At 47.5% G+C, this 24,062-nt stretch overlaps 1 protein-coding gene and 1 pseudogene across 3 annotated transcripts in view; one reads left to right on the top strand and one right to left on the bottom strand.

Moving 5' to 3' along the window:
- Positions 1-24,062, top strand: part of TMEM132B (transmembrane protein 132B) — a 374,994-nt gene that overhangs the window by 34,375 nt on the left and 316,557 nt on the right. The gene's annotated exons all lie outside the window — the stretch shown is intronic.
- Positions 20,701-21,601, bottom strand: LOC310834430 (E3 ubiquitin-protein ligase synoviolin-like; annotated as a pseudogene). Its single transcript has one exon. The product of its transcript is annotated as an E3 ubiquitin-protein ligase synoviolin-like (transcript).

Below are 24,062 nucleotides of genomic sequence, written 5' to 3'. Positions count from 1 at the left end.
CGGGAGCCAGCTCCTGCGTCAGCTCGCCGCGCCAAGCCCATCAGCCAGCCAATAATGGAGCCAGCGGCCGCGGCTGCACCAGGGCTCCATTCTTTTCCTGTTTTCATCGGATCACCCGCCCTCCCTTAGGTCATTTCTTGCTTCTGACCTTGCTATGGACTTTGGTCGGTTGCCTTGGTTGTCCAGGGGACCTGGTAGGAATTCTTATCCATTTGGCAAAATGGCACCAGCCTCTTGGTTTTTCGCCTACCTCGTAGCAAATCTTCACAATTTTCTGGAATTGGCAGTTAGGCATTGGAATATGTGTAGTGTGTTGGAGGGCAGGTTGTGGCCATCACTTCCCCTTCCCCTTGTTTGGGTATTCCATTAAAGGAATCCAGTGGTTGTGGATCCTGTCTGATGCCCTTCTGGTGGCTAGGGCCATGGCACGACCCCGGTGAATTCAGGGGAAGCTTCCAGTTGTATTTGCATCAACAAGCTCCCCCCACTGGTTGTCAACCCTCAAATGACTCCCCGCCGAGCGGGGTGAAGTCATGTATAGATCGTTTGATCCAATGCCTAAGCCAATACCACTCACATGCTGTAACCAATAAAGTTGTGACCTTATTTAGCCTATTAACCTAAAATACTTGTGTCTTATTTATCTCCATGTGGGTTGTGGGTCCTCAACTCACAAGAGCTGTTCAAGGGTGGAATGGGAAGGTAGTGGTTACTCTCTGCTTCCTGCCCTCGAAAGATGAACAGCATTAGGAGACAATGCAATTGGCCCCCCCTTTTTTTTGCTTCAGTAATTTTCTTAAACAAGTGCAGATTTAATTAAGGCTTATTGTAAATTAATTTGACCTGGGCACTGAGCCAGTGAGGGGAGAACATAAAGACACACATCTGGCTCAAGCTGATCTTTTGCTCTGTTTTTTAAAACAAATCTTGGGAAGGGGCATTTAAGCGAGATTGGTCTCGGTGGGGGTCAAGCACAGGTCTCTCTCCAGGTTTCTGGAGAAAATCATGTACCGTATTTTTTCGTGTATAAGACGCCTCCGTGTATAAGATGCCCGCTATTTTTGGTGACTCTTTAGTAAGAAAATAGAGGGAGATGGCACAGAGTTGTTGAGCTTTTTTAAGGGAAGAGTGCAGAAAATCGCTCACCTACACGCATCGCGAAATCTGCCTCTCGTCTGTCCCCTCGCCGGCATGAGCTATCAATCGCCCACCCAATTGCCGCAGCGACAGCCAATCAACACCAAACCTTGATGCAGCTACCAATAACACGCCCAATAGCCACTGACAGCTGCCGCAGCAGCAACCAATCAAATGTCCACCCCGTGCACTATCCATGTATAAGACGAGCCCCACTTTCTGGCATAGTTCTTAAAGGAAACAAACTGGTCTTACACACGGAAAAATATGGTACAAAATGACTCTTGGATGTGAAATTGTAGTGCTACTTAGGCCAGTGGGGAGGTGTGGGTGTGAGGTGTTCAGCAGCAGCAAACCAGGACAGCTGCTAGGGAGCTGGCTCAGTCTGTCACCTCAGCCACCTGCAACTCACACTGTAGAGCTGGGATGCTCGTCCACTCACCTGCCTGCCTTCCACCACCCAGCTGCAGTTCGTGTGGCTGCTTATTGGCAGCCATGTAAACTGCAGCATGATGACGTTCTTACATTGTTCTTTATATAGGGAGATATAGCAACTAGCAATTACATTTGCAGAGAAGAGAACCCAAACTTCTTTTCCAAAGGCCAAGGTACATGGCTTTATCTCAAGTCAACAGGTGAAAGGTTTGAAAGTGTTGGTGTCAGATGCACCTCCGTGGGGAGGGAATTCCGTGTTTTGGGGGCTGCCACAGAGAAAGCTATTGCATGAGCCAATGTCCCCCGAACCTCTGAGCCATACTGCCAGCAGGATTTCATCCTCCCATCTCCATACTCAGATTGACAGCTAAGGAAGGAGGCACTCCTTCAGATATTTAGTTTTTGTTTAGAGCTCAACGCAATCTATTCATCCCTTTTGGCTTCTAAGATTTTGCTGGACATTGCTCATACATTGCCATGACGTCCAGAAATTTGCTTCTTTTTTACAAATAAAAGCTTAGCTTTTTTGGGAAGTGGCAGCAGCACCTCTTTCCCATCTGTCCCCGCTGCATGGCTGTGGGATCCAAGTCATATTCTCTGCTCTCTTGATAGGTGACACCATTAATAATGACCTTCCTTAAGCAATCTGCTTTTTTTTTTTTAAAAAAAGAGGTTATTGTTTTTTTGTGTACTTGTTTAATTGCTTGCCAGTTTCGACCGGAGCACCAGGCTTCTGCAACAGGGTTTCTGTGGCTTGAGGATTGCTGCTGGCTTGTCGGAAGCCTTGTGTGCTAGAATTCTCCACTCACTTCTGCAAAAGGAAAGGCTGCTTTGTTTTAGAAATCCGCCTTGGGCAAGATGGTCCAACTGCCTCCTTGGATGCCTATTAGAAATGAGTTGGTGGTATTAATGCACAGGTATCTTTTTGCTACCTAAATCCCTCTAACAGTCTGGTAGCTCTAATCAGGGATGTTAAGGGTCTGAACTGGATTATCTTCTTACACCAGGAGGTGGCCTCTTCAGGCTAGAGATTAGATGTCTCCTGAACTGTCTGCCGCCTTTCATGGATTGTGATTTCCTTTTGAGCAAATCCCTCTGTTTCTTTTGGCTTTTCCTACAGGAAGCCTTTAGCTCTTTTGACTAGATCTCTGTTTTCTTTCTCTCGTCTTTTCTCTCAGTGTGGAATAAAAGGTAAAGGTAAAGGACCCCTGACCGTTAGGTCCAGTCCCGAACGACTCTGGGGTTGCGGCGCTCATCTCGCTTTACAGGCCGAGGGAGCCGCCGTTTGTCCGCAGACAGTTTTTCCGGGTCATGTCGCCAGCATGACTAAGCTGCTTCTGACATAACCAGAGCAGCGCACAGAAACGGTGTTTACCTTCCTGCCGGAGTGGTACCTTTATCTACTTGCACTTTGACGTGCTTTTGAACTGCTGGGTGGGCAGGAGCAGGGACCAAACACCAGGAACTCACCCTGTTGTGGGGATTTGAACCTCCGACCTTCCGATCGGCAATCCCAAGACTGCCCACAGACTCATCAGCAGATGGTGTGGATGTGGTTGGGCAGTCAAGGGGCATTTCTCTGGTTCCATATGGACAGCATGGCACTGATCTCTTTCCTGTCTCCCCTTCTTCTCCACTTGTAGTATTCACAAGCCTCCTGCAATTTAGGCTTCACACAGGCAGAGGAGCAAGAAGGGGCAGGAATCCCCATGTTCTCCTTCTCTCTCTCTCTCTCTCTCTCTCTCTCTCTCTCTCTCTCTCTCTCAGATTGCATGGATTGATTGGGGCCCAGGGGAGAGGTGAGCAAACAGGCAGTGGCAACAGTGAGGAGGTGGGGAAGAGGAAAGCGGTGAGACCATCTTTGCCATTATCTAACAATGGGTCTCTCCATACACACATCCCGCCCTGCCCTGCGGTCTGAAGTGATGTTCCTGGACAGGGAGGCATTTTTAAAGCTGCCTGTTTGAGATGCCATGACAGATGGCCATCCAACGTCTGCTTAAAAGCCTTCAAGGAAGGAGACTCCACCACCTTCCAATATAATAATTGTTAAGTTGTGGGTGAACATAGAGATGACACCGCTGATGAGTCTGTGGGCAGTCCTGGGACAGAAAGCAGCCACCTTTGGGGCTCCATGAGGCTTCCCCACCGAGCAGGCTTGACGGCCCCTACTTCTGGTTGAAACAAAATGTGGGCAGGCTGAGCTGGCACCTCTGGTGGAGCTGCTGTGCCCCTGCCCCTGCTAGGAGGGGTGTGTTGGCAGCTGCTTAGCACACTCACTGGTTGGCACTGGCCTGGGTGCCTCTGCTGGGGCCACTTTCCTCTTGGTGGCAGGAGTTGGGTCCTTGCTGTGTGGCTGACTGTCATCCCGGCTTGCAGATGAGGGTCTGTTGAAGTGGAGCTGCAGAAAGTGGGAGGCAGGGAAGAGGAAGAGGAGCCCAATTAGCATGATGGAGGCTCCTCTTCCCACTCCACACAGGTGTTCTTACTTGTCAGTGAATCCATACCTGTTCTGCAGGCAGCTTCTGTTGGCCGTATCAGACAAAAGTGGTTGCCATGGTGTGTGTGCGCATGCGTGTGCAGGCATGATTTGGACCTTGGTGCTGGTGCTGAGGGAAGCTTATTTAACCCTTTCCCTCAACGCCATTCCCGCCCTCCTCAGCTTACATTGCTACCTTCCCTACCCAGCCGCCACCTGCGAAAGGGGAAAATAGGTGGGTATCTGTATTCTGACCACACTTTCTTAACATGACTGGTGTGTGTGTGTGTGTGTGTGAGAGAGAGAGTGAAATGGGGAGTAGGGCAACACCATCTTTGATTCCTCCCTCCCCTTAGCCTGAAGAGACAGAATTGCAAAGGGATGGGTTTGTTTGTTTTTTAATAGTGTTTTTTTCAGCCAGCTATTTGGTATAATTCCACTTGGGCAGTTTAGTTCCTCTTGAATGTCACAGACAATACAAAGCCATCATAATGATCCATATTAAATTTATCTCCCCCTGGAAATGTTTCTCTGTCTTTCTCTGGAACATTCAGTGTGTACCACCCACATAGTTTAGCACCCTCAGAACAGCTGACAGGGCCTCGTGTGAGCTTCTATCACACGTTATCATTTGGAGAGCGCTGCGGCCTGGTGTGTGTGTGTGTGTGTGTGTGTGCGCGCACATCATATTCATCTCCATGGAGTCCTCGGCCTCCTCTGGTTATTCAGCCTGTGAGACATGGCACAATCTCTTTCTCTACCCACTCTCTGTATCAACCTCTCCCCCCGTGAGACTCATCAGGTGGGAGGACTTGCTCAAAATCTTGCTCCTGTTCTCTTCCATGCCCCCCCCCCCAAAGATGATATATAGAAAATCCAGGCGTGTTGATTTTGCCAGGATCTGGCATGGCCAAGAACTGGGTACCCGAGAAAAAGCTGATTCCATGTTCAGGGAGATAGATCAAGCAGGGGTCTGAAAGTAGTATAGAGTCAGGTGGTGCAGTAGCTCAAGTGCACCTGCCTGTTAACCAGAAGGTTGGTGGTTCAAGCCCACCCAGGGACAGCTGTGGGCAGGATTCATGCATCGCAGGGGTTTGCACTGCTGTAGCTGAGCCTCAGGGTTCCTTGCAACTCTGCTATTCTAAGAGGCGGGATAATAAGGGCTTTGTACCACCGGCAGCTTGCGTGCTGCCCTCCAGATGTTGCTGGACTACAGTTCCATCATTCTACAGTTCTGTGATTCCTGACCATTGGCTATGCTGGCTGGGTTTTGGAGTCCAGTAACACCTTGGTCTCCTCCGCAGGTGACTCTGTGCTACGGTCTCATTTGGAAACACAGTGTGCAACACGAATGGAGAGCTGTATTCAGACGGAGGGCTGTTCTTCCTGCTGGGCAACCTTCCAGGGTCCATGTGCCACTGGTGGGGCGGAGCCAGAGGCAAGATTGGGCAGATCAATGGCTGCCAATTTTACCTTTGGACAATAGTTTCTGCGTATTATCAGATCCTCCTCCATCAGGGCAAGCAGGAGATGTTATGAGAGCTCAAGGTTGCATTCCAGTTGGGAGGGTGTGGCCTGTGGAGAAGGGGGCGTGGCCTGTGGAGAAGGAGGTGTGGCCTGTGCCGAGTCCCAAAGGCCCAGATAGAAGCGTGTGGAGGGCTGCATTGCCCTCACCCCGGTTCTGAGGTTCCCCACTCCTGGTCCAGTCTTAAGAAGGGTATTGTGCAGAAAAGTGCAACCACAAGGATTGAGTGCCACAAGGAAAGACTGAAGCAGTGTTAGGGTATCGGTGGCCTCCCAGCTGCTTCTGAACTACATCTCTCATTACTCCCAGCCAGTGTGACAATGGCCAGGGATTAAGACAAATGGAGTTCAGCAACATATTTTAAAACACTAGCTAAACCTTGGGAGTGTTTAGCATTTTTTCATATTGTGTATTAGGGAGATCAGCATTTGGTGGGAATCTGCTGTTTTGGTGTAAGTGAAGCCCATTCCCCAGGCATGGCCAAACTTGGCCCTCTAGATGTTTTGGGACTACAACTCCCATCATCCCTAGCTAACAAGACCAGTGGTCAGGGATGATGGGAATTGTAGTCCAAAAACATCTGGAGGGCCAAGTTTGGCCATGCCTGGGGAATGGGCTTCACTTACACTTTCGAAGTACCTGCCTATTGACACCAGGCAGACTCTACTCTTTTCAATGCCTTTGTTTAGGTCAGGCTATCCAGACACATGGAGTTTTATTTCTTTTTAGCTGTGTTTTGAATATTTTAAAGTACCCATCTTTAACTGTTTTTTTGAATGGATAATGCTTTAGTTCTTGTAAAAATTGCTTAGAGAGGTTTTTCTTTTTTTCCTTATAATTATGCAGTATATAAATTTTGTTAAATAAAAATGAGTAATAATCTGCTAGCTGAAATCCAAGAGGTTGGCAAATACAAAGCGGAACTTGTTTGCCAGCTTCCCTGCTCGCTCCCCCCCCTCCCGGCTGTTTCAAATCTTCTTTTTTAAAGCATTGTTCTGAGTCATCGTGCTAATAAACATGGAACGGCTTAGATCAGTGCTCACTGTCCTTATCGAAAAGGGTCCTTTTCATAATGAACAGAAATAGTTTTATGCTCTTCCCTGTGTGCACCTTTACAGTTGCATAGTCAAAAATAGCATGAAAACCTCCGGTAGTTTAGCAAGAGTGACTTGACACACCTGAAGCTAATCAGGAGCAGAGGTCAATGCGCAGTTTGAAATGCATCTGCAGGGAAGGTTATTACAACTGGGCGACTCTCTCTGTCTCTCTCAGCTGTGCCCTGGTTTTTACCTGTGGAAAACAACAGGCGAGAGGCAACAGTTTGTAGAATGCTCAAGTCGCTTCATTTGGACACAGGTTCCAGCTGTGCTTTTATCTGTCAATAGATCTAGGCCAGGGAGGGGGAAACTTTCTTTGAAACCTGAAGCTTGCATTCCCTTAGGGCTAATTCTCCATTGCTGGCAGTGGGCGGCACAGAAATGAAAGTGGGTGGGGCCAGCTTCAGTGGTAAAGGTAAAGGGACCACAGACCGTTAGGTCCAGTCGTGGACGACTCTGGGGTTGCGGTGCTCATCTCGCTTTATTGGCTGAAGGAGCCGGCGTACAGTTTCCGGGTCATGTGGCTAGCATGACTAAGCCACTTCTGGCAACCAGAGCAGCACACAGAAATGCTGTTTACTTTCCTGCCAGAGCGGTACCTATTTATCTACTTGCACTTTGGTGTGCTTTCAAACTGCTAGGTTGGCAGGAGCAGGGACAGAGCAACAGGAGCTCACCCCGTCGCAGGTATTTGAACCGCTGACCTTCTGATCGGCAAGCCCTAGGCTCAGTGGTTTAACCCACAGCGCCACTCGTGTCCCAGCTTCAGTGCTAGGTGGGGTTATTCTAGCATCCCTCCTTCATGTACCCCCCCACATCACTAATACACACAGTGCACACCCCCAAGTCCACATGTATATGTGTATGCATGTATATCTATACCAGGTGAGGGGAGGACTTTGGTACTATGACACCCTGAGCTAGGCTAAGATTTGGTACCCCTCTCCCCTGCCCTCATGCCATGCCAGGCTTTGGGAAGGAGGTGAGAGGGCCCTGGCAGGGTCCTAGAGCCACCACCTTCCATTCACCACCTTCCCAAAGCTGGACAAGCGCTAATTACCGTATTTTTCGCCCTATAGGACGCACCGTCCCATAAGGCGCACCTAGTTTTTTGGGGGGGAAATAAAGGGGGGAAAAATTATTTTTGGAGGGGAAAAAGTGCGTCCTATAGGGCGAAAAATACGGTAGGCATTGGGGAGGAGATGGGAGGACTTTAGGACCCTGTCAGAGCCCTCACGCCTTCTTCTTGAAGCCAGACTTGGAGCCCAGTGCGGGGGAACTGGCCACATTGCCCTAAAACCGCCTTTGCTTTGGCCCTCCAGATGTTACTGGGTGACAACTCCCATCATCCTTGACCATTAACCTTGCTTGCTCGGGTTGCTGAACCGGCAACATCTGGAGGAGCAAAGGTTCTCCACACCTGATCTACACACACATGATTGAGAACACACATACACATTCACACACACCTGTATGTATGCGCTCATGCACTGTGAGTACGTACACTCTTTCCTTCTCTCTCCCCCCCTCTCCCTCTTTAGGCATCCTGCTGCCACAATCAGGCTTGAAAAATGTCTCCTTTTGGAGCCAGTGGGAGGCCTAGATTCTAGGTTTACTGCATTGATTTCCCTTTGGCATCTCCCTTGTCTCTCTTCCTTCCAGCTTGTACCTGTTCGATGGGCACACAAGACGTTCCTTTCTCTGTGTGCTTCCAGCTATCGGCACGCACTCCGATATGGCATGTTGTACTGCTCGGAGACCCTTGTGCTGTCTTTCCTATGACAAAATGACAGGCTGTGAGACGAAGGCAGCTTGTCTGCAGAGCAGATGATGGGGAGGTAGAACCGTTCCTGGACTGTCCTACTTCATGCTGGAACTACACACACACACACACACACACACACACACACACACAGCGCGTTTGAAATGAATGCTTAGCAAATTCACTGAATTCAAAAATCACTAAATCATATCTGCAAGCTATTCCTATAATTTCAAGGTACTTTTTATGATGGAACTTTGGGCAATTTTTAATTCCGTTCCATTTTAATTTGTTTCAAGTGTATTATTTATTTAGTTAGTTAATGAAATTTATATACCACTTGATTGTAGGGGGGAAAAAACCTCATAGCGGTTTTACAAAAAAGGTAAAACAATAAAATTATCACTAAAAATTTTCAACCATAATCTAAAGCATACAGAAGTCTGAAACCACAATAGAAAACAAATTAGAACAAATTGCAAACTTTCTAAACATTTGGGTAGGCTTGTCTAGATAAGAATGTCTTCAGCTGCTGCTGTAAAGAATACAGTCAAGGCATCTGCCTAATATAAGTAGGCAGAGAGTTCCAAAGTGTTGGTGATGCTACACTAAATGATCAAATGTGCGGTGGTTATTATGTGGCACCTGTAAAAAGTGCCCATTCTGCTGATTGAAGTGGTCAAGTGCAGAGTAAGGTGATCTCTGAGGTAGACTGGTCCCAAGTTGTTATATATATATATACTTCAGTGGTACCTCTAGTTGCGAACGGCATCTATTCCGGAGGCCCGTTCGCAACATGAAAGGAAACGCAACCCACAGTGGCGCATCTGCGCATGCGCAGGTTGCGATTCGCCGCTTCTGCGCATGCGCATCACGTCATTTTGCGCGTTTGCGCATGCGCAAGTTGCAAAACCCAGAAGTAACCCTTTCTGGTACTTCCAGGTTGCCGCAGGACACAACCTGAAAAAACATAATATGAAGCAAATGTAACATGAGGTATGACTGTATATCTATATCTATTTATCATGTATCTATATCTATCTATCTATATCTATATCTATCTATCATCTATCTATCTATCTATCTATCTATCTATCTATCTATCTATCTATCTATATCTATCTATCTATCTATCTATCTATCTATCTATCTATCTATCTATCTCTATCTATCTATCACCTATCATCATTATCTATCTATCATCTATCTATCTATCTATCTATCTATCTATCTATCTATCTATCTATCTATCATCTATCTATCTATCTATCTATCTATCTATGTATCTATCTATCTATCATCTGTCTCTATCTATCATCTATCTATATCTATCTATCATCTATCTATCTATCTATCTATCTATCATCTATCTATCTATCTATCTATCTATCTATCTATCTATCTATCTCTATCTATCTATCACCTATCATCATTATCTATCTATCATCTATCTATCTATCTATCTATCTATCTATCATCTGTCTCTATCTATCATCTATCTATATCTATCTATCTATCTATCTATCTATCTATCTATCTATCTATCTTAACAATAACACCTCAAACATGGCCCCATAGCAGACCAGTGCAGACCTTTGAACCACAGGGGCTACACACTGCAGCATTCTGCACCAGCTGCAGCTTTCAGGCAGGAGTTTCTCTCAATGCTACATGGAAATGCCAGGGATTGCCAAGACAGGTTCTCTACCACTGAGCTATGGCCGTCACTCAAATGTTGCTGAGCTACATCCCCCCATCAGCCCCAGCAAGCACAGCCAATGGCTAGAGAGGATGGGAGTTGTAGTTCAGTGGCATTTGGCGCACAAATGTTTTCCTACCCTTGTTCCTCTTCAGGCCTTAAGTGGGAGAATCACACCTGGGGATATTTGACTGCCAACTAAACAGACCGCCTTTTGGCAGGAGCAGACCCACGGAGCCTGGCAAATGGAGACTCTTGCCACATCCTAACACCTTTCAATGCAGTGGAACAGAGTTAGGACTGCTCTCTGCGATATGTTCCTGTCTACTTTACAAGGTAGTTGCACAGGTGATTGCGGACTGCCATAGAGGACAAAGAGAGCTCTGAAGATTTCCTGAAAGATCTCATAAAATTTTCTTGATTTAAAAATCTCTCCTGTCATGCACCACTCTGCTATGAAGATATATAGCGGCTCTCTAGTTAAGCTGGATAATTAACAGAGAGGTCCCATTATTATGTCAGGCGATCGCCTCTTACCCTTTTCTGCTGGGACACCAAGCTATGCACTTCAAAGGCATCTCAAAATAATGATTTTTAAACATTTTCCACTTGCTATATTATTATTATTATTATTTGAAGGCTGCCTCCAGTCCCTGATATGTATGGAAGAATTTTGTTAAATATTTCTATTGTTGCTTTCGCAAGCCTCATTGAAAATGAAAAAACACGACGATGTGTCATTTGGTTTTTATTTATTCCCTCTGATGTATCTTAACTCATTTCTCCTTGTGACAGGATTGTCCGTGACTTGTGAAACCCTCCTCCCCCAAACCCACCCCATGCTTAAGAGCTGGACGTCTCTCCCATCTGTTCAGACCTTCTGGGCAATTTTTAAATTTTTGCTCTACACCTTCACTGTCTGAATCCTGCTCTTTCCCCTGTGCCTTCAACAGAGCAGTTCTACCAAAAGGTGGCTGACGTGGGGCCCAGAAACCCATCACCTTTGGCCCCTGACCAGGCTGACAGGGACTGATGGGAGCTGGAGTCCCAAAACCTCTAGAGGTTGTGCCTCTGCTGGCTGCCTCTGATCTAGACCAGGGTGGCCCAACCTTTCATACCAAGTGGGTCACGAGAGTACTTCAACATGGGACCCGTGGGCCACACACCATCTTGATGTGTGTGGGCGTGGGGTGGGGAGAGCAAGACCCATACTCCAGCCCTCATACTGCCTTCCCCAAGCCAGCAAAGCCAGATTTTGGGAAGGAGGTGCAAAGCTCTGGCAGGGCACTAGCTAGGCTTTGGAAAGGAGGAAGAAGGGCTCCAGGACCTTCCAGCCAGAGCCTTGCACCTCCTTCCCAAAGAATGGCACCTTGCTTACCTGGCTTTGGAAAGGCAGCATGAGGACTGGTGTGTGTGTGTGTGTGTGTGTGTGTGTGTGTGTCAAATGTTGCTGAGGGCTGCATAAAAGGTATGGAGGGCCGCATGCAGCCCTTGTGCCGCATACTCGACTGCTCTGATCGAGACAGTTTGCTGGTATGTGGAACTGGATAAGTGCCTGGTCACTGCTTGCCTGCATTCAACAGGAATATGGTTTTTGTTTTGTTTTGTTTCCAAGTACATCTACAGTACAGAAATAGACTGGTTTAAATATAGCCTAGTCCCTTTCCCCAAGGGATTCTGGGAATTGTAGGTCTGTAGTTATGTGAGGGGTGTGTATGAGGTATTTCAAATGGAGAATTTCCAGTAAAATTCCATGGATTAAAATGGAGACACTTTTGTGTTCCTCTAATGTTGCCACTGTTTCTGTCTTTCTATCTATCCTCCAAGGAGCTGAAAGCAGCATACCTGATTCTCTTCCTTCTCCTCCAAGGAGGTCAGGTTTGCTAAGCCTGTTCATGCGGATGCAGTCGACTCGCCCCTATTCTTTGGCAATGGAGGTGGCATTGATGGAGCCAGACTGAAGTCTCCTCTAGTCCCAGACACCCCCTGGGGAGGGATGGCTCTTGGTTGGAGGCAGGCAGCTCTGGAGGTGAGCTGCTTTCTTCCCCAGGGTCTCAACTGGGCTACCCCAACCTGCTGGGCCCTCCCCAGGACCCAGACTCTCTAGATATCTGCTCTCTTCCCATTCCCCCTCCCACCAGTCCTGCCAAGATTTCTCCACAGGGCTCAAGGCACTTTTCTAAGAGTTGTTATTGGGATCCTATTCCCCTCATGGAGCAACAATTCCCATAGTTCCCTGGGAAGAGGAATTGATTGTCAAGCACTCCCATGGGAATAGGGGCCTCCTAACAGCTCTTGGCACCCTTAACAAACTAGCCTTCCCAGGAGTCTTTGGGGGAAGCCATGACTGTTTAAAATAGCAGGATACGGTTTTTGACAGGGATGTGGGTGGTGCTGCAGAAGGCAAACACCATTTTATGAGGCACTATTTCTCACAAGGGACGCAGGTGGCGCTGTGGGTTAAAGCCTCAGTGCCTAGGACTTGCCGATCGAAAGGTCGGCGGTTCGAATCCCTGCGGCGGGGTGCGCTCCCGCTGCTTGGTCCCAGCGCCTGCCAACCTAGCAGTTCGAAAGCACCTCCGGGTGCAAGTAGATAAATAGGGACCGCTTACCAGCGGGAAGGTAAATGGCGTTTCCGTGTGCGGCTCTGGCTCGCCAGAGCAGCGATGTCACGCTGGCCACGTGACCCGGAAGTGTCTCCGGACAGCGCTGGCCCCTGGCCTCTTGAGTGAGATGGGCGCACAACCCCAGAGTCTGTCAAGACTGGCCCGCACGGGCAGGGGTACCTTTACCTTTACCTTTTATTTCTCACAAGGGGAATAATACCTTTGAAATGCCTGCCACAATCCACATGGGTGACTCAAAAAATAATAAAAGAAAAATGCTTTTTTGTCTGTTTTCTTTGCTCATATGCAAAGGTAATCTTTATTCAGTTGATAAAGCCAGTCAGTGTAGACAACGCTGAGTTGCCTGACTCAGTGCATCCATGTCTTGTATTCCTGAGTACAGTAGTACCTTGGGTTACAGACGCTTCAGGTTACACATGCTTCAGGTTACAGACTCTGCTAAGCCAGAAATAGTACCTCAGGTTATGAACTTTGCTTCAGGATGAGAACAGAAATTGCATGGCAGCTGCATGGCACCAGTGGGAGACCCCATTAGCTAAAGTGGTACCTCAGGTTAAGAACAGTTTCAGGTTAAGAACGGACCTCCAGAATGAATTAAGTTCTTACTCCCTTTGGCCTTGCTCAGGCATGCAATTTGGACTACAGCACCCATGTGGCAGTAATGGCTACCAACCTGGGTGGCTTTGAAAGAGGATTAGGCAAATTCATGGCGGAGGAGAGGGCTGCCGATGGCTGTTAGCCAGGATGGCTATGCACTGCCTCTGCAGTTGGATGGATGGAGGCAGAAATGGTTCTGAATGCCAGTTGCTGGGAATTGCAATTGGGAGAACACTGGTGTGTTCAGGTGCCACAGCTATCTAGTTGGTCACTGTGAGCAGGATGCTGGACTAGGTGGGTCATTGACTTGATTCAGCAGACTCTTCTTAGGTTCTTCTGCTGAGGCTTGATGCAGCAGTCAACAGGTGAATCATACGGGTGTGAACAACCTTCTTTCTTGGTTCAAATTGAGCCTGTGGGTGGTTGGAGGCTGCAAAATGCTACAAAGCTTCAGCAGGATAATTGATTCAGTCCATACAGGTGGCGGCTGTGCTTTGTCCTGCCAAGATTTCTCCACAGGGCTCAAGACACTTTTCTAAGAGTTGTTATTGGGATCCTATTCCCAACATAGAGCAACAATTCCCATAGTTCCCTGGGAAGAGGAATTGATTGTCAAGCACTCCCATGGGAATAGGGGCCTCCTAACAGCTCTTGGCACCCTTAACAAACTAGCCTTCCCAGAAGTCTTTGGGGGAAGCCATGACTGTTTAAAGTGGCAGGATACGGTTTTTGACAGGGATGTGGGTGGTGCTGTGGGTTAAACCACTGAGCCTGGGACTTGCCGATTAGAAGGTAAGCGGTTCAAATCTCTGCGATGGGGTGAGCTCCCATTGCTCGGTCTCTGCTCCTGCCAACCTAGCAGTTCGAAAGCACGTCAAAGTGCAAGTAGATAAGTAGGTACTGCTCCGGCAGGAAGGTAAACGGCGTTTCCGTGCGCAGCTCTGGTTCGCCAGAAGCGGCTTAGTCATGCTGACCACATGACCCGGAAGCTGTACGCCGGCTCCCTCGTCCAATAAAGCGAGATGAGCACCGCAACCCCAGAGTCGGTCACGACTGGACCTAATGGTCAGGGGTCCCTTTACCTTTACCTTACTGTTTTTGACGCATAATGCAGATGAGGCCTGTCTCAAATCATTGACCAAACTTCACTTTGAAATATATTTAAAAATAAAAAAATTGTCTAGTAGCACCTTAGAGACCAACTAAGTATGTTCTTGGTATAAGCTTTCGTGTGCATGCACACGAAAGCTTATACCAAGAACAAACTTAGTTGGTCTCTAAGGTGCTACTGGACAATTTTTTTATATATCTCGACTGTGTCAGACCAACACAGCTCCCTACCTGAATCTCAAACTTCACTTGTTTCTGAGACTTTCTCTCTGCATTTACCCGCTAGGAGGCCTAGTCGTGTGTTCAGCTTTCCTCTTTTCTTCCTTCCCCAGGATAGCTCCTGTTTGTCAAATTGTTCCCTTTCGTGGGTGGATGTTTCAATTTGGCATTGCAGCAGCTGCTGTGGCGAATGGCGTAGCAATTAACACATTAGGGGGCTCTGGGGGGTGAGTAACCCCATCACAAACTCTTCAGGCTCTCTCTCTCGTTCTTTTTTGTTACTGTCTGCAAAAATATTCTTTTTTCCCAGCTGGAGACTCGGACTGTGGCTAAGGGCACCCACCGCCAATCTTGTTCGAGGCAGGCAGAAGCAGGTAAAAGACTCCTTTTGACTGACGTGAGGCTGTCAGTCTCTTTTGGCTAAGGGAAATGAGGGTCTGGGTCAGCTGCTCTGTTTGGCTTTCCATTAAGCTTGTTTGGAGAATGCTAACTCAGATGAAAAGAGCGATATCGGCATGGAGTTTGGTGTACACGGGTTCTGTTCAGCTGCTCGCTCCCTTGACTCAGCAAACAGGTAGGGTGGTGTTGGTGAAGAACTGACTTGAGTGTGCTAGCTCTGCCCCTGTCCCCCTCTGTGAGTTCAAGGGTGACTCTGCAGCTTGGAAGCCTCATGTACTTGTGTTGCTCCTCGTGGGATAGATGCACCCTGGTACTCTGTAGCAGGGAAATCTCACATACTTGTGGATCTCCTTGCATGATGGAGGACCTTGAGGACTCTGCGACAGGGAAGCCTCGCGTACTTGTGGAACTCCTTGTGCGATGGAGCACCCTGGTGACTGCTTCAAGGAAACTTCATGGACATGTTGTTAAGTTGTGGGCAAACATATCAGACGACACAGCAATTCTTCAAACAGCTCTTGTTTATTCAAAGGCCAGAACTGAACTGAACTGAAGAGCTCAGTCAGCCTGCTTATATAGAGCTCCAGAACAACGTAACTGTAGCAACTTTCTAAAACTATCCAATCACTGAACATCACTTTTGATCCTTCATTTGCATAACTATCTACAGTATCCCCCTGCTGGCCCAGGGTGAGAACTTCAGTACATAACACATGTGGATCTCCACAAGTCCGCGAGGCTCCCCTGCTGCAGTCTCCAGGGTGCTTCATCCCACAAGATGAAGGGAATGGGGTACTCTCACTTGCTCTGCGTGTCTTTCACCCACCACCCATGTCTGTTTGCTTAACCAAGTTAGTGAGTGCCCGATTGCTGCTGAAACTTTGAAGAGCTGCTGCCCGTCAGTGTAGGCCACACTGAGCTACATGGGCTAGTGGTATGACTCAATATGAAGCAGCTTCCTATGTCGTTAAAAGGTGCCCTAGTAGACAGGACAACAGCTCACACACTGCAGAAGGCAAACACCATTTTAAGAGGCGCTATTTCTCACAAGAGGGAATAATACCTTTGAAATGCCTGCCACAATCCACATGGGTGACTCAAAAGAGAATAAAAGAAAAATGCTTTTTTGTTTATTTTCTGGACTATTGTTTGCTCATATGCAAAGGTAATCTTTATTCAGTTGATAAAACCAGTCAGTGTAGACAACGCTGAGTCGTCTGACTGAGTGCATCCATGTCTTGTGTTCCTGTGTACAGTGGTACCTCGGGTTACAGACGCTTCAGGTTACAGATGCTTCAGGTTACAGACTCTGCTAACCCAGAAATAGTACCTCGGGTTAAGAACTTTGCTTCAGGATGAGAACAGAAATCGCACGGCAGCTGCGTGGCACCAGTGGGAGACCCCATTAGCTAAAGTGGTACCTCAGGTTAAGAACAGTTTCAGGTTAAGAACGGACCTCCAGAATGAATTAAGTTCTTACTCCCTTTGGCCTTGCTCAGGCATGCAATTTGGTTTACAGCACCCATGTGGCAGTGATGGCCACCAAACTGGGTGGCTTTGAAAGAGGATTAGGCAAATTCATGGCGGAGGAGAGGGCTGCTGATGGCTGTTAGCCAGGATGGCTATGCACTGCCTCTGCAGTTGGATGGATGGAGGCAGAAATGGTTCTGAATGCCAGTTGCTGGGAATTGCAATTGGGAGAACACTGGTGTGTTCAGGTGCCACAGCTATCTAGTTGGTCACTGTGAGCAGGATGCTGGACTAGGTGGGTCATTGACTTGATTCAGCAGACTCTTCTTAGGTTCTTCTACTGAGGCTTGATGCAGCAGTCAACAGGTGAATCATACGGGTGTGAACAACCTTCTTTCTTGGTTCAAACTGAGCCTGTGGGTGGTTGGAGGCTGCAAAATGCTACAAAGCTTCAGCAGGATAATTAATTCAGTCCATACAGGTGGTGGCTGTGCTTTGTCCTATTTCTTATGCTTTAATTCCTGCCCTCCAGTCCCAATTCCGCCATGTGCCCACGTTTTCCCCACCCTCTTCCCATGGCATCGGAGACGTAGAAATTCTCACTCTCTCACCTTTCACAGGTCATCTCTTCTTGGTTTTGCCATTGAAAAGCACTTCACAAAGAACTTGCTTGAGCCAAATAAAAACGATTCAAAGAAGTGTGGCTGTTCCCTGAGCCTGTCTAAAAATAGCGCGATGGAGGTCACTGTTTGTTTGTCTCTCAGAGATGTTCAGATCAGATTGTTACAAGTGAAGAAGGAAAAAAAAAAAAAGAACGAGAAAAGAGAAGAAAAGGTCCCCCCCCACTCCCTCCCTCCCTTTAACTGGCAGTTCCTTGGTCTCCCTCTGGGAACCAGATTTCCAGCTGACTGCTCTGAGTTTGCCACCAACATCAGTAATAAAGATTTTGCAGTTTGCAGTCAAAAGGTAGATAGCAATTAGAGAGCTAATATGCAGGGCAGAGTGAAGCTCACTTGCCTTCCTCCTTCTTCCATGGCAATCCGATTGGCTTTAAGCTGTATTGGCTATGGCTAGGGAGAAAACAACTTTTTGTCTGCCCCCCAAATTGCCCGATTTGATGTGGAATCTCCAAGCTGAGGGCTCATAGCTCAGTGGCAAGACGGAGGTTGAGGGAATCTGCCAGTTTCGCTTTCTCTCAGTTTATCATTTTTCCAATCGTAAATTCAGTCCCCCATATTTCCACACCTGTTTGTGATGCATACTTAAGAAAAAGTCCTCATGGAATTTCACATGCGCACTTTCGAATGCAATATTCCCTAAGACAGACATTTTTTTTAAAGCAAACTAGTTCCTCCTAATATGATTTATCTTGGTATGTTTCCTCTCCACTAACGTGTGGATTTATACCTGAGCTGAGCATATGTATTTTTGTACACGTTACTGGGCATATTGTTTGCATATTGCCTTTAAATGCAAACTGAATTGTATCTCTCCCACATCCCCAGCAGTTGTCTCACTGAACTCAGTGGAACTTCTGGGTGAGCATCTACACAACACTTGCTTTCTCTTCCTCCTTTCTGTTCTGGGCTGTATTGAGATTTGTCCAGACTGGGGCCAGGCAGTCCTGGATCACCCAAGGGTGGGACCACCTGCAGAAATCTGGGCCTGTCAAAAGGAGTGGGGTGGCAGTCTTCTATAAATCTAGATATAGACAAATATCTCCCCCTGCAACACACACAACTGTCCTTGATGCAAGGGTTTTAGGCTGCATCGGAAACGCCTTCCAGGGAGTTCCACTGAACATGATGAGTCTTACTTCCGAGTAGACATGCATAAGTTTGCACACTGGTGGAGGAAGGGGGGTGCGGTGTGTGCAATACACCCAGGGTGTCATCCATGAGATGGGGTGACATCGCTGCTCCGCCCCCTCGGGACGCTTGCTGCTTGCCGTGGGCAGCTAGTCCCGCCCCCACGGGTGGCTAGGCCTGCCCCTGGGTGCACAGCATGTGCACTGCTCTGGGTGGCAGAGCAGCTAGCTCCGCCTCTGGGTTTGCACTGTTAACCTTGTTGTGCTTAGCCATGTTTGGAAAGTCATGACATCTGTAATATTTTAGCTTGTAACATACAAATGTGGAAGCACTGCTCTCTAATAATATTAATCTGGAACAATAAGATTTAATGCTTGGCATGGCTCCTGTTATATGGCACCGGGTGAAGCATCTTAGCTTTCCTTTTCTAAGCTGCGAAGGGATCTGCGATTCATTACTGAGCTGCTGGTCAGGTGGGACTTGGAATCTACCCTATCTCATTTCTGACCCTCTCTCTAGGATGGATCATGTGGATTCTTGAAAGAACCAAACATTTCTTTTATATATATATAATATTTATTGGTGTTTCAAAAAGTTACCAGAATAAAAAAGAAAGAAAAAGAAAAACAGTAATGTTTAAAGAAAAACAGAAAATACAAAAACCAAAAAAACAATTAAAAACAATTAAAAACAAATCCATCTTTCCATATCTTATCTATCATTTGCTTGTTTCCTTAACCTCCTTGCGCCTCCTTTTTTTGTATTCTAGTTCATTAGTTGTTTCAGCAAATCCTTTCCTTCTTTGTTTTTATCTTGCTAATTTATCTTAATATATTGTAACTTTACATTCTGACCTGTTAACAATCCATTTTTACTTAATCCTTTATAACATTACTGCTAAAACCACATAGCTCCATTTCAGCATCCATCTAACATTCCTTAATTTTACAATGTTTCTGTAGGAAAGAACCAAACATTTCAGCATGAAAGCATAGATGTGTATGTATATCAATGGGTTTGAACTTGGTTGCCTTGAGGATTCCTACGCAGGAAGGTGCCTCATCCCAAGTCAGGCTAAGAGTCCACCTAAATTCATAGAACTGTACAGTTGAAAGGGACCCTGAGGGTCATTTAGCCCAACTCCTTGCAATGCAGGAATCTCAACTAAAGCATCCTTGCATATTGTCTATGCTGCCTGACACCAGCTCTCCAGGGGACACTCCGAGCCCTACCAGGAGATGCAGATTGAATATGGGGCGCAGCTTGCGAAGAAGGTGCTGTTCTACTGAGACACAGTCCCTCCTGGCTGCTTGCTAGAGTTGACCACAGTGGCTTCGGGTCAAGATCCAGCACCTCTGTAGGTTGTGCTACTCGCATTTCCTGATTCTGCAGATCCCTCTTCCGCTGTTGGCATCAAAGTTGTTACTGGAAGTCCAGGTTGTGGCAGTGTCTTGGCCAGCTGGTCTTTGCTTTTTCCTTACAAGAACAAGGGCTGTGGACCACGTACTTTGCACCTGGAGGGTCCCTGGTTTTGCCCCCTCAGCACCTCCAGTTAAAAGGCTCTTAAAATTAAGGCTCACAGATTCAAACAGCTCACTGCTGCCACTGCTGCTCAGATTACACTGTCCTAGACAAGGCAGAACAACAGCCCGACTCAGTGCAAGGCAGCTGCATATGTTCATACAATAAAAGCATCTTTATATAATTTCCCCTCGTATGAGAGGAGACTCGAAAACATTCAAGTCACGCTTCCAAGTGTGTGAGCCTGCGAGTCAAATTCCTGCCTCATTGTATTGCTGTCTCTTTTACTCAAGCATTGTACATGATCCAGATTTTTTATATATATATATATATATATATGCTTTCGTATATATATATATGCTTTCGTATTTCGTATTATATATATATCCCTCATTGTACTTCAGTAAAAGAAGAACTCTGTAAAAACTGTTGTAAACATACACAGATCTGAAGCATCATCTCCCGCAGTGGTACAATTCTTTCTGCATTTGAGGATGAGCGGCATTTGAAAGACACCCGTTAGTGTTTCTTTTCTGTGTGATTTCAGCCTTTCACAAAGAGTTGTCTTTTCATATTGATATATCCTAAAAGCCTTTTGGCTTTATTATTGGTTCTGTTGGGAAAACGTCTCTGCTGTGGAGTGTCGTTGTGACGGGAGCTGTGCAACAGTCCCCCCATGGCTGTTTAGCATGGAGTAGCTTAATGCGCAGTTTGGGTGTGGGGTACAACACTTTAAAGTTCTCTTAGCCCTTTGTTTGAATGCAAGAGCTGCAGGGAGGGGGAACGCCATTCGATGGTCTGGATGAGAAACAAAGCTAGATAATGCACACATTGTCCATGGCCTGCAGTTCTTCTGGAGTGGCGTTGGGGTACAGGGTGTTCATGTTGCGAATAGCTCAATGGGACATGATTGCATCTGTCACAGCTTTCTTGAACTGCCTCATAGCCAGGTACATGGGTCGGATGGCAAACAGTGGGAAGGTGTGCACTTTGATCATGATGGCCATGAAGCCATGTATGAGAGGACCTTGATGAATCCTGTGAAGAACTCTGTATAGAGCATGTAGACGGCCTTGTTGTCCCAAGGGTTCTCGCTCTGGAGGTCGATGGAGTGCAGGATGTATTTGATGAAGATGGTGAGCACCATCATCATGAGGATAGCACACTCAAAGCCAAAGACCAGCTGGACGGAGGCTCCCCGTGTGAGGATGCTGTGGTAGGCATGGCTGACAAACAGGAAATCTAGAATGCCCAGGAGCAGCATCAGAGAGACAATGCGAAAATGGAAGAGCCAGGAAATGTTTGGGCTCCTCTCCATAAAGTCCACACGGTCCTCAGCCAGCCAGTGGAAGCACTTGAGGAAGAGGAGGAGAGTGAAGAGGGCCACAAAACGGGGGCTGAAGTCATCCCTGAAGACTGTGAAGGCAAGGCAGGTCTCGGTCACTGCATACCATGACCGCTCAAGCAGATCCTCCATTTCAGCTGCTCGGAGCTGTCTGAAAAATTATTTGCCCATGAATTTGCCTAAGAGGAACACCAGGACAAAAGCTTGAATGTACAGCACCGCCATGCTGGGACTGGACTTTGTCAGGTATACCACCGTTGGGTAGAACTGGTGCTTAAGATAATAGGCGCGTGGCACCACTACAGAGGTCAAGGCCAGGCTGGCAGCCATCATGATGGCTGTTCAGAACATCTCCCCAGCCCAGCGCCCGGAAGCCTCTGCGCCCACCTCAAGCCTCTGCGCCCACCTCAAGCTAAGGAAATAGCCAACACTCACCTGTGGGGTCTGCGTTCATGTAAATAAGGGAAGAGCCCATGCTTAGTGGGGGAGCAGCTGCTCTGCAGGCAGAACGTCCAAGGTTCCACCCGTTGTGCCATGGTGCAGGGACCGTGCAGTGGGTGGTGGTGGTGGGACTCTGAGGATGAGGTCCAGGCTACTTCCTTGAAGGAAGGGCAGCCAGTAGTACTTTATTCAGGGTCCAAAGTGGAGAATGCAACCCTGCCACAGAGAATGAGTCCCTTGTCGTACCTCCGTCTCCACATCCCCTCATAAGCTCATCCTCCTTGTCATTTTGTAAGACTTTGTGAATGAACTTCTCAGGTGCTGCACATTTACGACTCCGTTCCTTCTCGTACATCCAATTGTTCTGGTCCTTTTGGCTGAGATACTAAACCGGTGGATCCTTCCATGGGGAACTGGCATACTGGTGTCTTTTAGATATGATAATAATAATTTATTATTTATACCCCGCCCATGTGGCTAGGTTTCCCAAGCCACTCTGGGCGGATTCCAGCTGAATATTAAAAACAATACAGCATCAGACATTAAAAACTTCCCTAAACAGGGCTGCTTTTAGATGTATTCTAAAAGTCTGGTAATTGTTTTTCTCTTTGACATCTGGTGGGAAGGTGTTCCACAGGGCAGGTGCCGCTACCGAGAAGGCCCTCTGCCTGGTTCCCTGTAACCTGACTTCTCCCAGCAAGGGAATCGCCAGAAGACCCTCAGCGCTGGATCTCAGTGTCCAGGCAGAACGATGGGGGTGGAGACGCTCCTTCAGGTATACTGGTCCGAGGCTGTTTAGGGCTTTAAAGGTCAGCACCAACACTTTGAATTGTGCTCGGAAATGTACTAGGCGCCAATGAAGATCTTTCAGGACTGGTGTTATATGGTCTTGGCAGCCGCTCCCAGTCACCAGTCTAGCTGCCACATTCTGGATTAATTGCAGTTTCCGAATCACCTTCAAAGGTAGCCCCACATAGAGTGCATTGCAGTAGTCCAAGTGGGAGATAACTAGAGCATGCACCACTCTGACAAAACAGTCTGCAGGCAGGTGGGGTCTCATCCTACATACCAAGTGGAACTGGTAAACAGCTGCCCTGGGCACAGAATTAACCTGCGCCTCCATGGACAGCTGTGAGTCCAAAATTGGAGTCTTCAGCTCTTGAAGCAAAGTGTGCCACCGAATACCATTTGCCCGGTTGGGGTGGGTTGGAGAACAGACAGGGAAGGATGCTGCCTTTGAGGTGGTGGTGGGCTTCCTGGCGTCTTCTGACTGCCCACCGTGGGAATCTGGCTGGAGAAGGAGGTGGAAGTGGCCCTTGGCCTGATACAGCCTAGGTCTCTTCTTAAGTTGTCAAGAGCTTGTACTTGCATGCTGGCGCACAACCGCATGTTTGAGCAATGATCAATTTGATCACAGGAAACTAGGCTTGGTGGCTGATAGTGGCAACAGAAGGTCTTGTAATCCTCTTTTCCTCAGCTTCATTGATTATTGGGTGGTTTTTATGTCGCACATGCCGGGAGGCCTTCTTATTAGATCAGAGTTATCTCAGCAGCCTTAACAAGAAAAAAAAAAGAGTTACCAGAGGGCAGTTTGTAAAGCGGTTCCTCAGTACTTGCTGATGTCCCTCCTCCTCCTCCTCCTCCTCCTCTCTTAACGGACTTTTCCTCCCCTTGTCTTTCGCAAACACTATTCAAGGTGACTGTCAAAGCCACAGAAGGCTTTTCTTAATGAATTGTAAAAAGCTTGTAAAGCTATCTTCCCCGGGCTCAGCAGCCATTCCTTTTTATCTCCTAGTAATTGTCCCCCTTAGGATCAGCCATGTGATTCTAAAAGGTTCTTTTCTTTTCATGCAGCTGGTTTCAAAACCAGCATATTCCCCATGTATTGGCTTCCCGATCTTTATTTCACCCCATTCGTTTGGAAGGGCCTTGGCACGGGCCCCGTGGTTTCTTAATCCCTCGGGCAAAGAGAGAAAAAAATATCCACCTTCTCCCATAATAACATTTGCAGTGTTTGTTTGCTCTCAAGCAGGGACGGAGGTGGGGGATATCTCAGGCCTCGGGCAACCTGGGGGCTCTGGACCGAGGAGAGAGTGTGCAGGAACGAGGCTTCTGTGCATATGTGAAATTCACCTTCATTACCCTACCCACTTTTGCCTCTGGCCCCACCCAACGCTGCCATGTGGCCTCTGGAAGGTTGCCCAGAAGGGAATGGGCCTCCTCTTCCCTGCTCTACAGTAAATGCAGAGACCACAATAGTAGGATTAGGTCATGCTCACTGTGGCTCGTAGAAGCTGTGAGCATGCAACAGCAGCCACAACCTTGGAAATGGCTTCAACTGGCTGGCAAAACCAGATGAGGGTAGCCTATGAGTCTCAAGCCCTCAGTGAA

This window comes from Podarcis gaigeae (genome assembly GCF_964106915.1).
Source record: "Podarcis gaigeae genome assembly, chromosome: 16".
NCBI lineage: Eukaryota > Metazoa > Chordata > Lepidosauria > Squamata > Lacertidae > Podarcis > Podarcis gaigeae.
The sequence above is the reverse complement of the archived record's forward strand: the minus strand, read 5'-3'. Positions and strand labels throughout refer to the sequence as shown.